Here is a 15,395-nt window from a genome sequence, read left to right as displayed (position 1 = left end):
TGTGTGTGTGTGTATGTATGTGGTGTGTGTGTGTGTATATGTGGTGTGTGTGTGGGGTATAAGTGTGGGTGTATGTATGTGGTGTGTGTATACATTTGGTATGTGCGTGTGTATGTATGTGGTGTGTGTGTGTGTGTGTATATGTGGTGTGTGTGTGTGTGTGGGGTATAAGTGTGGGTGTATGTATGTGGTGTGTGTATGCATTTGATATGTGCGTGTGTATGTATGTGGTGTGTGTGTGTGTATATGTGGTGTACGTGTGTGTGGTGTGTGTGCATGTGTTTTTATGGGTGTGTCTGTACATATATATAAATATATATTTATATATATACAAACAAGCCCCATAATTGCTCATATATAGGGTCAGATTACAATAACACCCAAAAGGTTAAGGGAAAATAAAAGAAATGCACAGAGAAGCTGCCTTTCTCCAAAAAGAAGAGAGAAACCTCACGTCCCTCTATACAGATAAAAACAACAGCAAGAATAGGAGATAGCGCTAAAATTCAATCACTACAATAAAGCTAAATAAAGCTAAATAAAGTCTAAGACAGTAAACAAAACACACCAGATAGTGGTTCCTTCACGCCCCACTGGATGTGCACTCACTTTAAGAACCCTCAATCCATATGAGGTAAGAAGAAAGCTATATCGGTCTGGCACCTCCCAGAGTATGGATAAAGATGTCTCAGGGTAGTAATCTTTGGGATGCTCGGCTTGTAGCTTCAGAAACTTTCAGTAGCAGAGTGAATCCTCCACACAATCCCCTCCGGTTTAGATTGCCATCTAGGCAGAGAGTGAAGATAGAAAACACAAGCCAGACGGACTAATAGCGTTATACCGTTTATTGAGATTACAGAGATACCTCTGATGAAGAAGGGAGTTATATTCATTCTAACCCTTTGAAATGCGTAAGGTTCTAGAAGCATCTGGCCTCACCCAGACTGGGCTTTCTTGGATGTCTTTGTGGGCATTTGTATTCAGGTAAATTGCGAGGAGGTTTATTTTGTTTTTTACATACTTCATAGCATTGAGGTCATCAAGTGTAAGTTGTATAACCCTCCTTTTTATTGTGTTGTATTTTCAATAAACGGTATAACACTATTAGTCCGTCTGGCTTGTTTTTTCTATCTTCACTCTCTGCTGAGATGGCGATCTAAACCGGAGGGGATTGTGTGGAGGATTCACTCTGGTACAGTAAGTTTCTGAAGCTACAAGCCGAGCATCCCAAAGATTATTACCCTGAGACATCTTTATCCATACTCTGGGAGGTGCTAGACCGATACAGCTCTCTTCTTACCTCATATGGATTGAGGGTTCTTAAAGTGAGTGCACATCCAGTGGGGCGTGAAGGAACCACTATCTGGTGTGTGTGTTTTTACTGTCTTAGACTCTGCTTTTTTATAACATCACTTGTATGAACATTTTATGAACGTTTTATGAACTGTTTATGAACTTTTTATGAACTTTTTATGATTTTTTTGTATTTGTTGTGTATCTGCTAGTAATTCTATACATATCTATTTTTATTTATTTGTATTTATTTATCTTTATTTGATCTTTATTGTAGTGATTGCATTTTAGCGCTGTCTCCTATTCTTGCTGTTGTTTGTATATAAATATATATATATATTTGTATGTGTGTGCGCACATGTGTGTATTTCTATATGTGTGTTTGTTTATATGTATGTTTTTATCTGTGTGTTTGCATATATGTGCCTACAATAAACACAAGCTTCTGTATTGTCAGTACTAACTATATCCCTGTATATGCTGCTATCAACAAGCTACTGTACTGTTAGTACTAACTGTTATATCCCTGTATATGCTGCTATCAATAAGATGCTGTACTGTTAGTACTAACTGTTATATCCCTGTATATGCTGCTATCAACAAGCTAATGTACTGTTAGTAATAACTGTTATATCCCTGTATATGCTGCTATTAACAATCTGCTGTACTGTTAGTACTAACTGTTTTATCCCTGTATATGCTGCTATTAACAAGCTGCTGTACTGTTAGTACTAACTGTTATATCCCTGTATATGCTGCTATTAACAAGCTGCTGTACTGTTAGTACTAACTGTTATATCCCTGTATATGCTGCTATTAACAAGCTGCTGTACTGTCAGTACTAACTGTTATATCCCTGTATATGCTGCTATAAATCAACTGCTGTACTGTTAGTACTAAATGTTATAACCTTGTATGTGCTGCTATCAACAAGCTACTGTACTGTTAGTACTAACTGTTATATCCCTGTATATGCTGCTATTAACAAGCTGCTGTACTGTTAGTACTAACTGTTATATCCCTGTATATGCTGCTATTAACAAGCTGCTGTACTGTTAGTACTAACTGTTATATCCCTTTATATGCTGCTATTAACAAGCTGCTGTACTGTTAGTACTAACTGTTATATCCCTGTATATGCTGCTATCAACAAGCTGCTGTACTGTCAGTACTAACTGTTATATCCCTGTATATGCTGCTATAAATCAACTGCTGTACTGTTAGTACTAAATGTTATAACCTTGTATGTGCTGCTATCAACAAGCTACTGTACTGTTAGTACTAACTGTTATATTTCTGTATATGCTGCTATCAACAAGCTGCTGTACTGTCAGTACTAACTGTTATATCCCTGTATATGCTGCTATCAACAAGCTGCTGTACTGTTAGTACTAACTGTTATATCCCTGTATATGCTGCTATCAACAAGCTGCTGTACTGTCAGTACTAACTGTTATATCCCTGTATAAACTGCTATTAACAAGCTGCTGTACTGTTAGTACTAACTGTTATATCCCTGTATATGCTGCTATTAACAAGCTGCTGTACTGTTAGTACTGTTATATCCCTGTATATGCTGCTATTAACAAGCTGCTGTACCGTTAGTACTAACTGTTATATCCCTGTTTATGTTGCTATTAACAAGCTGCTGTACTGTTAGTACTAACTGTTATATCCCTGTATATGCTGCTATTAATAAGCTGCTTTACTGTCAGTACTAACTGTTATATCCTGTATATGCTGCTATTAACAAACTGCTATAGTGTCAGTAATAACTGTTATATCCCTATATATTTTGGTATCAACAAGCTACTTACTGTCAGTACTAATTGTTATATCCCTGTATATGCTGCTATTAGCAAGCTGCTTTACTGTTAGTACTAACTGCTATATCCCTGTATATGCTGCTATTAACAAACTTCTGTACTGTTAGTACTGTTATATCCCTGTATATGCTGCTATTAACAAGCTGCTCTACTGTTAGTACTAACTGTTATATCCTGTATATGCGGCTATTAACAAGCTGCTGTACTGTCAGCACTAACTTTTATTTCCCTGTATATGCTGCTATTAATAAGCTGCTGTACTGTTAGCACTAACTGTTATATCCCTGTATATGCTGCTATTAAAAAGATGCTGTACTGTTAGTAGTAAATGTTATATCCCTGTATATGTTGCTATTAACAAGCTGCTGTACTGTTAGTACTAACTGTTATATCCCTGTATAAACTGCTATTAACAAGCTGCTGTACTGTTAGTACTAACTGTTATATCCCTGTATATGCTGCTATTAACAAGCTGCTGTACTGTTAGTATTAACGGTTATATACCTGTATATGCTGCTATTAATAAGCTGCTGTACTGTTAGTACTAAATGTTATATCCCTGTATATGCTGCTATTAACAAGCTACTGTACTGTCAGTACTAACTGTTATATCCCTGTATATGCTGCTATTAACAAGCTGCTGTACTGTTAGTACTAACTGTTATATCCCTGTATATGCTGCTATTTTTTTTATTTTATTTTTTTTATAATCATTTTATTGAAAATCCGACAAACAAATGCTTTGCCATTTTGAAAACAATAATGTTATGAAATACAAATAAGACAGATAATCATATCATATACAATTTCCAAATAAATTCTCACAAATGAGTATCGCAAATACCATTGTAACTGATTTGTATCTTATTTTAACTATACATAAAGAAAAGAACAAGCAACATAATCTTCCCGTTTATTTTATCCTAAATATTAATTTCTATTTATTCATCCATTCGCTTTTTGAATAAACCTAAAAAAGGAGAAAGAGGAGTCTCTATCTTTATAAAATCTTTATCTTTTATATCAGACCTCCTCAAGATAGAGTACCGTATGTTCCCCGGTGCGTGGTAACCCTGCTGATTGACCAATATCAAAAGGAAAAAAAAGAAAAAATATAGAAAAAAGAGAAAAAGGGAAAAAAAAAAAAAAAAAAAAGGGGGGGGGGAAGAGGGGGAAGGAAAAAGGGGTGAAGAAAGAGAAACCAACCATGGCAAACCGCTGTCTCGTTCTTTAAATGTTTATTTTTACATCCACTGTTGAGGGAGTACTTCCTCCACGACCAACATGGTTAAATAGGGCGAGCTCCTTAAAGGGGCAATGAACTGGGTTTGAGTTTCAGGAGACCATGACAAGATTATATTCTTCCATTTATCAAAAAACGTTCTAAACTGTTTTTCCGGCACTCGAGTTAAGCCTTGTCTTTCTACTGTCATTTGTAATTTCATGTTGTTAGTAAATTCTACTAGCCTAGGGGAATCAGGGGATCTCCACTTCTGACATATTAAATTACGTGCGGCCAAAATGGCCATATTCACAAGCAGTCTATCACCTCTTTGTCTGAATTTTTTTTCTAGAAAAAATACATTACGCTGGGAAATTTCAACCCTCTCTTGCAAAAATCTGTTTAGCCAGTATTGTACTTTCCCCCAGAATTGTCTAATTTTCGGGCACTCCCAGAGGCAATGTTTCAAATCTGCCATCACTTGCCTGCATTTTAAACATATCGCATTTTGCCCTCCCTGCCCCCACTTCCCTATCCTGTAAGGTGTAAGATAATAGTTATTCATCAGTTTAAACTGCGCTTCTCTCCAGGTCACCAACAGAGTTGCTTCCCTGGCCCGCTCGAAACTCTTTGTAATTGTCTAAGGAGTGTCTCCTTCATTTTATTCAAATGATTTTCTCCCGATACGGCCTGTATCGCCTGATACAAGTAAGATAATGCACACTTCCCTGCCTTATATAGTTTAAGTCCTGACTCAATACCTGGGTCCCAGACCATTCTATGCTTCTGTAACCGTTCTGAAAGAAAGCTTCTGGCTTGCAGATATGCAAAGAAATTATTTGACGGTAGATGGAAGTACCTTGCTAATTCCTCATATGTTTGTATTATCTCTCCATCCCGTTGCATTATCTGAGCAAAATACGTTATTCCTTTTTGCCTCCAAGATCTGAATACTGCGCTGTATGTCCCTGCTGTAAAATCTAGGGTTCCTATAATTGGCAAATATTTTGATAGTTGAAAATCTTGGCCTCTGAGGGCACAATATTTTTGCCATGCAAGAACAACATTAGCAAATGTGGGCAAATTGCTTATATTGCTTGGTAACCTGCAGTGAGGGTGATGCAAGATTGCCTTAAGGTCAAATGGCGCTATTAATGCAGACTCTATTATATAGTATGTAACATGATTTGTCTCTAAGATCCAATCTATACCAAATTTAATAAGTGTTACAATATTATAATGTGTAATATTAGGTAACGACAGGCCGCCATATTTTTTACTCTGTGTGAGTTTCTCTAAGGCTAACCTAGGTCTCTTCTTTCCCCATATAAACCTAGTACATGCCTTTTTATATTTGCCCACATCCCGTTTGGAGATGAATAATGGTAAGTTCTGCATCAAGAACAGTAGTTGGGGGAAGACTATTGCTTTTATCAGCATTATTTTTGCAGATAGGGATAGGTAATGTATATTCCACCTTTCCAGTTTCTCCTGGAGATTATTAAAAAATTCACTATAATTTAAATAGTACCAGTCCTTAGGGTTTTTACTCAGTTTAATACCTAAATAATTAATATGGCTCACTTCTCTGAATATATGCTGAGTGCAGCTTCTCCTTGTTTTAATAATCCATAATAACTCCGATTTCTCGGAGTTGATTTTATATCCTGAGAATTGGCTGAAGCTCTTAATAATTTCTAAACATTTAGGAATGCTTACATTGGTATCCTGTAAGAACAGAACAATGTCGTCTGCATAAAGTGAGATGGTTACCCTCTGACCTCCCAGCGGAATCCCTAGCATCTCCTGTCTTAACAGTACTGCCAATGGTTCAAGCGCGATATCAAATAGTAATGGTGATAGCGGGCAGCCTTGTCTTGTCCCCCTTTGTAGTGTGATGTAGTTTGAAAGTTCCTCATTTACTAAAAGTTGAGATCTGGGATTACTGTATATCTTCTTTATTACATTAACTAGATTTCCCTCTATACCAAATTTATTTAGAGCAGTAAATAAATGATCCCATGCGACTGAGTCGAATGCCTTTTCGGCGTCGATTGTTAAAAGGGCTAAGTCCTTTACACTTTCTTTACTAGAATCTTGATTCTTATTATGATAATAGTCTAACATGACTAGGACTCGTCGCATGTTGCGTACTGGATTTCTTCCAGGAATGAAGCCTGTCTGATCTGTATGTATCAGATCCCCTACTGCTCTTTTTAATCTGTCGGCTAAAATTGATGTAAAAATGTTATAGTCCTGGTTCAGGAGAGATATGGGGCGATACGATCCCATATCCTCCACATTCCTGCCTTTTTTATGGATTAAAGAAATTATTGAATCTGTAAAATATGGGGAATCCAGTTTACCTTGCATATAATAACTGTTGTATAATCTGGCCAATGTTCCCGCTATTTCCTCACTTATCATTTTATAGAATTCCGCTGGGAGGCCATCAGGCCCAGGCGCCTTATTGGCTTTAGTTCTTTCTATCGTGTGCTTAATTTCCTCTTCCGTAATATCTTTATTGATTAATTGAAGAGCTTCTCCAGATATTCTTGGGATATTAATCTTTTGCCAGAATTTAGCCTTCTCCTTCTCGCTAATTTCCTCCTTGGAATATAGTTTTTGATAGAACCTAAAGAAAGCCTCCCTTATTTCAGAGGATTGTGTAAATGTTTCGGTACCTTCCTTAATTATGGGGATCATATTCCTTTTTTTCCTAAATTTAACAATTTTAGCTAGATGCTGAGCGGAGATCCCCTGATACCCCTGGCAATATGCCCTCGTCTTCATATCTTCCCGTGCCCAAGACTCTCTCATATATAGCTCTCTCTCATTTTTTGCTTGCATATATTTTTTCCATGTGTCTGGGTTAGGGTTGCTAATATATTTACCATAACAATTTTTAAGATAATTTGCTAGTTGTATATCTCTGGCCTTCCACTTGCGTTTTCTTATTATCATATATGATTTAATTTCCCCCCTCAGAACTGCCTTCCCTGCTTCCCAAAATGTTTCTATTTTCGACATATGCGCCTGATTTAATTCATAATAGTCTTTCCATTTCCGTGCGAGCCACTTATGAAATTCCTCATCAAATATCATATATTTAGGGGAAAAAAATGCATTTATGTTATTAGCTCTCTTATTTATCTTCCCATCCACTTTTAAAGTGATTATTGCATCATCAGAAATTAGTATTTCAGCTACTTTTGACTCTAGATCACTTGAAAGAATATTTTCCTCCACCAAGAACATGTCTATACGCGAAAAAAATTTGTGTCCTTTTGATTCGCATGAGAAACTGCGTTCGTCTGGATGTTGTAGGCGCCATATGTCTTTTAATTTAAGTTTTTTTGCAAATTCTCTAAGAACTCTTGCCACACTCATATGTTGTTTATTACCTTTAAAACGGAATCTATCTAGATATGGCTGCATCGTTGCATTTAAATCCCCAGCCAAGATTATGTTTTGCCCTAAATAGGGTATTAATTTATTCATCAATTTTGCCCAGAACTCTCTATCTAATCCATTTGGACCATAAACATTACAAAATGTCCATATTTTATGTTCAGTTTCTAATTGTAAGATAATAAATCTCCCTGCCGGATCTAATTCCTGTTTATTAATTTTATATTCTAATTTCTTATTAATCAGTATAGCCACGCCACATTTCCTACTATTGCAGGGGGTCGCCCGGATTTCCGAAATCCAGTTGGAATCCTTTAAATGCAGCTCTTGTAAAAAAATAATATCCGGGTGGTGCCTTCTGAGCAATTTAAAAACATTTTTTCTTTTAATGGGGGAGGTTATCCCTCCGACATTCCATGAAACAAGATTTAACATTTATTACTTAGGAATCATTTTATTAAAAGCTTCTTTTCCCTGTCCTCCCATTCTACCTTCCTATGGGAAATGAGACTATGGTCGCCATGGAAGAAGAAGATTGGGGGGGGGAAAGAAAAGAGAGAAAAAAAAAAAAAAAAAAAAAAAAAGGAAGAAGGGGGGAAGAAGAGAAAGTATTCAATAAAAAAGAAATAAAAAAAAAAGGGCACACCTATATCTAACCATTTTAATTCCCAAGTAGAAAATCTGTAATGATTACGGAACCTCTCTTCCTACCGTGTGTCCTTAGGCACCTCTATACCTTTCTCTGCGCAATATCTTCCGGCTTCTGCAGCCGAATTTAGAGAGATATTGTCACCTTCCGTATTTATGATTATAATTTTAGCTGGATATCTCATTGTTGCCTTTATTCCTGCTTTTATCAAATTTGTACAGAAAGGTGCCATTAGCTTTCTTTTGGAAGACGTTTCCACAGAGAAATCTTGGAAAATGAACACTTGTTTAGTGTCTATCTTTAGTATCTTGTTTTTCCTGTACTGTCTTAATATCTTTACTTTTTCTTGGAAATCAAGATATTTTATCAAGACCACTCTTGGGCGTATGGACCCATCTGAGTACTTCTTGATGCTCCCAACTCTGTGTGCCCTTTCAACTCTCATTTTTTCTGAGGTCATATTCACCCCTAATAAAGATGGCAAGGTGACTGATCCAAATAGCACTAGATCCTCAAACTCTTTGCTTTCAGGTAGACCAACTATACGGATATTATTTCTGCGGGATCTATCCTCCAAATCCTCCATTTTAAGTTGCATTAATCTAATCTTCTCTTCATAATTCAACCAATTTACATCATGAGTGTTAAGTCTATCCTCGAGATCAGACACTCTCTCCTCTGCCTCAGATAATCTGTTAGAAAATGACCTAATTTCTGCTGACAGAGTGGCAATCTCCTTTTTAATGGAATCAAATTGGGGCAATATTAAATCTGCTAGTTGGTTATTCAATATTTTTTTTTCTGCATTATTGATGGAAACCTCCATTGTACCTTCTGATCCTGTCTCTAATATGGCCTTAGCTTTCTTATCTTTCTTTGTTGGCATGGCTGGGGACCTCGTCTTGAGATTGGGTATATACTTGTCCATATATGTGACTAAGTGTGCTCGTGTTTGACAGGAAGAGAAAAAAAAAAAAAAAAAAAAAGGGGGGGGGGGAGTGCAAAATCAAGATGCTCGTGCGCAGTATGTGTCAATGTGTCACCGCTAATGTTATTCTAAGTAGAATTGTTCCTTAAAGATAAGGATTACCCTGAAAAGTGCTTTCAATTTGTGTTGGACAATGTCCACAGGCAAAAATAAGAAAAGTGATAGTGTGGAAAATGAATGAAAGTGAGTTAAATATTTGTGTCTCTGGCTATGTGTGCCAAATAATGTGACGTGGCCCCTTACTGTGTGCCCTCTAACCCCACTTAGTATATACCCCTATGAGTAGGAAATAATAAAATTGATCCTCAGATCAGGACCCCCAGACTCGTTTTATAGTCTTAGTAACCTGATAATACTGCCTTTCAGATTAAGTTAAACCTTGGCTTATGCTGTATCACCTACACCTATTATACAGTCATTAGATCAAATATCAGTCAAATTGCGGTAACACAGCCTTTTACATGATGCTTGTTTTGGCTTAAATACCTTTCCTTATAACTTTAACTGTAGTTCCTAACAATCTGTGTATATGAGAGTTTTTTTTCCTTCCTCCCCTTCTCTCTCTCTCTTCCCTTCCTCTCCCCCACCCGCTGCCAATAGAGCAACAACAGGAAGGGTATGCTAGCGTTGTAACTTTTTATAGCCTTATTTCTTAGATTTTAAGTACTATTAACTCTTCGTAGCTTGCACATACTTTCTATGTTTATCCGGATCTACTTCTAGCCTAGTACCTTCAAAATGCAAAGAAAGCTACTTATGTCTAATGCCAATCCTTGAGAATGTTTTTAAAGCTATAAATGTTACTTAACTTCATATACCTTTGTAAAAATTTTTACTGCCAGTCTATCATAAGAATATCACAGATGCTGTGTACTGCTTATCTGGAGTAATATCTACTCCTATAGATACACACTGCCTCTTTGAATTAGGGCCCAGTTAGCCCCTTGCAGCCCTTCCGGTGAAATTAGATATAGAGGAAGGTTTTGCTTTCAAGCGTCCATCCAAATGTGCTACTGTTACCATTTACCAGATTTCTAGTTTAAATTTTACCCTCGTGATTTTTCACTGCAATTCTTGGTGGTTTATGATATTCTACCTTAGAGCTTTTAGCTAGTAAATACCCTTCTTGACTTAGTAAATTAAGTACACCTTCTATATTTATATTGAAAATTTTTCTGCTAAGGAAAAAGAAGACAATCTCACATGTGCTACTTGTTTGTTCAGCTAATTTTGGCTATAGTTCCAGAAAAGAAAAAAGGTTCTTAGTTTGAATACCCTATTGTTACCAATTAGCTGGTTAGCATTTTTCCTTTTCCTTAACCGGCCAATCTTAGTGAAGTATTATTACGCCACCTGTTTTAGCCTTTCAAGGCAACACAAACACATATCCAGTATAAATCCCCATTACTTTGAGCAGAATTGATCACAATAATATCCTTTCCTATAAATACTGCTTACTCCCTATAAATTGCTGCCAATCTAGCCCTTTTTAACCTCTACGATATGATGGGGTATAAGGGAGATTTCCTATATATGAGAGTCTGACAGTATATTAAACTTGACAAAAGTGCGTCCTTAACAGCAGGCAAGTTCCCAGGATCTGGGAAAAAAAAAGATTATGAGTGAAGTCTTTCTTTCTTCTTTTGTCTTATAATATCAGCTGGCTTGTAATTCAGAATGTACTGCACACAATCATCCCTGCTGATATGCTTGGCCTGTTCTGAAATTGTCCAGCTGCTTATAGAACGTGACCACTTTTATTCACTTGATATTATTAATTCAACCAATGCCAGAAAACAGGAAAAGAAAGAGGACAAACAAAACAAGGGGACCAAATCCCCCTACTCTTCTGCTATAATTTTATCTTCTGTCCTTCTCCCCTATGTCTCCTCCTTTGTGTGGGGCAAACGTATATAGTCAATATTTCACAGAAGGTGTGGGGACATAGAAAAACCCACTTTCTCTATTTCTTTTTGCCCTTTTACATGTGGTAAATACAGCAGCCCTACTCCATTGTACTGTGCAGGTATGACCAGCTTACATACTTCTATTGATTTTCTATTTGGACCTTTGGTACCGTCTATTGGTGGAGTTAAATGTAGAGGTCTTTCCCCTTTCCCTTTTCCCTGCTCCCCTCCCTTCGGGGTTGCAGTTTAGAGTTTAAGGTTTAGCTCAGGTTTTTACTTCGTTTAACGTGTAAGTGTCCCTTTGTCCTCTTAGCCGGTATTAGGGTGAAAAGTTTTTAAAGTCAGCCAGATATAAACAGATTCACTGTCCTCCCACAGACACACACAGCGGTCTATACACACATGTTGCAACTTTATACTTTCAGCGTCTTTTTAATACTTGCGTTCACCACCGTGTGACCACCTCGGCCGCTGCTCCTTCCCGACCTCGGGTCCAAGCGAGACACCTCCCGTCTGTCTCCGGGTGAGGGGGGCAGCCAAACTTCCTTGCCTCTGTTGCTGAATCCAGCCTCTATCGCGTCTGCTTATAGCAGCAGCATTCAGTCAGAGTCGAGGCTTCCGACGCTCCTCCGATTGCTCTTCAGTGCCTGACCTGCTGTGTGTGTCTCGCGGCCAGTACCACCCGGCCTGTATTGGCTGTAAAAGGCTTCCGTCTGTGAATGGTACGTCCTCCCCAGGCAGGGCTCTCACCCCCGGCAATAGGAGCCTGTGGTATCGGGGTGTTGTAGAAAAATCAGCTCCTTCTCACAGAGCTGACAGAGCGCGTGTTGCTTCAACGTGCTCCTCCCACCGGAAGCCCACATGTATATGCTGCTATTAATATACTGCTGTACTGTTAGTACTAACTGTTATATCACTGTATATGCTGCTATCAACACGCTGCTGTACTGTTAGTAGTAAATGTTATATCCCTGTATATGCTGCTATTAACAAACTGCTGTACTGTCAGTATTAACTATTATATCCCTGTATATGCTGCTATTAACAAGCTGCTGTACTGTTAGTACTAACTGTTATATCCATGTATATGCTGCTATTAATAAGCTGATGTACTGTTAGTACTAACTGGTATATCCCTGTATATGCTGCTATCAACAAGCTGCTGTACTGTTAGTACTAACTGTTATATCCCTGTATATGCTGCTATTAACAAGCTGCTGTACTATCAGCAGTATCTGTTTATTCCCTTTATACACTGCTACTAACAAGATGCGGTACTGTTAGTACTAACTGTTATATCCCTGTATATGCTGCTATCAACACGCTGCTGTACTGTTAGTACTAACTGTTATATCCCTGTATATGCTGCTATAAACAAGCCGCTGTACTGTTAGTATTAACTGTTATTTCCCTGTATATGCTACTATCAACACGCTGCTGTACTGTTAGTACTAACTGTTATATCCCTGTATATGCTGCTATTACCAAGCTGCTGTACTGTTAGTACTAACTGTTATATCCCTGTATATGCTGCTATTAACAAGTCGCTGTACTGTTAGTACTAACTGTTATATCCCTGTATATGCTGCTATTATCAAGCCGCTGTACTGTTAGTACTAACTGTTATATCCCTGTATATGCTGCTATCAATGAGCTTCTGTACTGTTAGTACTAATTGTTATATCCCTGTATATGCTGCTATCAACAAGCTGCTGTACTATCAGCTGTATCTGTTTATTTCCTTTATACACTGCTACTAACAAGATGCTGTACTGCTAGTACTAACTGTTATATCCCTGTATATGCTGCTATGAACAAGCTGTTGTACTGTTAGTACTAACTGTTATATCCCTGTATAAGCTGCTGTCACCAAGCTGCTGTACTGTCAGTACTAACTGTTATATCATTGTATATGCTGCAATCAATAAGCTGCTGTACTGTTAGTACTAACTGTTATATCCCTGTATATGCTGCTATTAACAAGCTAATGTACTCTCAGTACTAACTGTTATATCCCTGTATATGCTGCTATAAATCAACTGCTGTACTGTTAGTACTAAATGTTATAACCTTGTATGTGCTGCTATCAACAAGCTAATGTACTGTTAGTACTAACTGTTATATCTCTGTATATGCTGCTATCAACAAGCTGCTGTACTGTCAGTGCCAACTGTTATATCCTGTATATGCTGTTCTTAACAAACTGCTATAGTTTCAGTATATCCCTATATATTTTGGTATCAACAAGCTACTTACTGTCAGTACTAATTGTTATATCCCTGTATATGCTGCTATTAATAAGCTGCTGTACTGTTAGTACTAACTGCTATATCCCTGTATATGCTGCTATTAACAAACTTCTGTACTGTTAGTGCTAACTGTTATATCCCTGTATTTGCTGCTATTAACAAGCTGCTGTACTGTTAGTACTAACTGTTATATCCTGTATATGCTGCTGTCAACAAGCTACTGTACTATCAGTACTAACTGTTATATCCTTGTATATGTTTCTATCAATAACCTACTGTACTATCACTACTAACTGTTATATCCCTGTATATGCTGCTATCAATAACCTACTGTAATGTCACTACTGTTATATCCCTGTATATGTTGGTATCAACAAGCTACTTACTGTTAGTACTAATTGTTATATCCCTGTATATGCTGTTATTAACAAGCTGCTGTACTTTTAGTACTAACTGTTATTTCCCTGTATATGCTGCTTTTAACAAGCTGCTGTACTGTTAGTACTAACTGTTATATCATTGTATATGCTGGTATTAACAAGCTGCTGTACTGTTAGTACTAACTGTTATATCCCTGTGTATGCTGTTATCAACACGCTCATTTACTGTCAGTACTAACTGTTATATCCCTGTATATGCTGCTATTAACAAGCTACAGTACTGCCACTACTAACTGTTATATCCCAATATATGCTGTTATCAACAAGCTCCTGTACTGTCAGTACTAACTGTTATTTTCCTGTGTATGCTGCTATTAACAAGCTGCTGTACTGTTAGTACTAACTGTTATATTCCTGTATATGCTGCTATTATTAAGCTTCTGTAATGTTAGTACTAACTGTAACATTCCTGTTTATGCTGCTATTAAAACACTGTTGTACTGTTAGTACTAACTGTTATATCCCTGTATATGCTGCTATTAACAAGCTACTGTACTGTCAGTACTAACTATTATATCCCTGTATATGCTGCTATTAACAAGCTGCTGTACTGTCAGTATTAACTGTTATATCCCTGTATATGCTGCTATTAATAAGCTGCTGTACTGTCAGCACTAACTGTTATATCCCTGAATATGCTGCTATTAACACGCTACTTACTGTCAGTACTAATTGTTATATCCCTGTATATGCTGCTATTAACACGCTACTTATTGTCAATACTAATTGTTATATCCCTGTATATGCTGCTATTAACAAACTGCTGTACTGTCAGTACTAACTGTTATATCCCTGTATAAGCTGCTATTAACAAGCTGCTGTATTGTCAGTATTAACTGTTACATCCCAGTATATGCTGCTATCAATAAGCTGCTGTACTGTTATTACTAACTGTTATATCCCTGTATATGCTGCTATTAACAACTACTGTACTGTCAGTATTAACTGTTATATCCCTGTATATGCTGATATTTACAAGCTGCTGTACTGTTAGTACTAACTGTTATATTCTGCTATTAACAAGCCGCTGTACTGTTAGTACTAACTGTTATTTTCCTGTATATGCTGCTATTAATAAGCTGCTGTGCTGTTAGTACTAACTGTTATATCCCTGTATATGCGGCTATCAATAAGCTGCTGTACTGTTAGTACTAACTGTTATATCCCTGTATATGCTGCTATTAACAAGCTGCTGTACTGTCAGTATTAACTGTTATATCCCTGTGTATGCTGCTATCAACAAGCTCATTTACTGTCAGTACTAACTGTTATATTCCTGTATATGCTGCTATTAACAAGCTACAGTACTGCCACTACTAACTGTTATATCCCAATATATGCTGTTATCAACAAGCTCCTGTACTGTCAGTACTAACTGTTATTTTCCTGTGTATGCTGCTATTAACAAGC

The sequence above is a fragment of the Bombina bombina genome, chromosome 2, assembly GCF_027579735.1.
Source record: "Bombina bombina isolate aBomBom1 chromosome 2, aBomBom1.pri, whole genome shotgun sequence".
Lineage (NCBI taxonomy): Eukaryota > Metazoa > Chordata > Amphibia > Anura > Bombinatoridae > Bombina > Bombina bombina.
The sequence above is the reverse complement of the archived record's forward strand: the minus strand, read 5'-3'. Positions refer to the sequence as shown.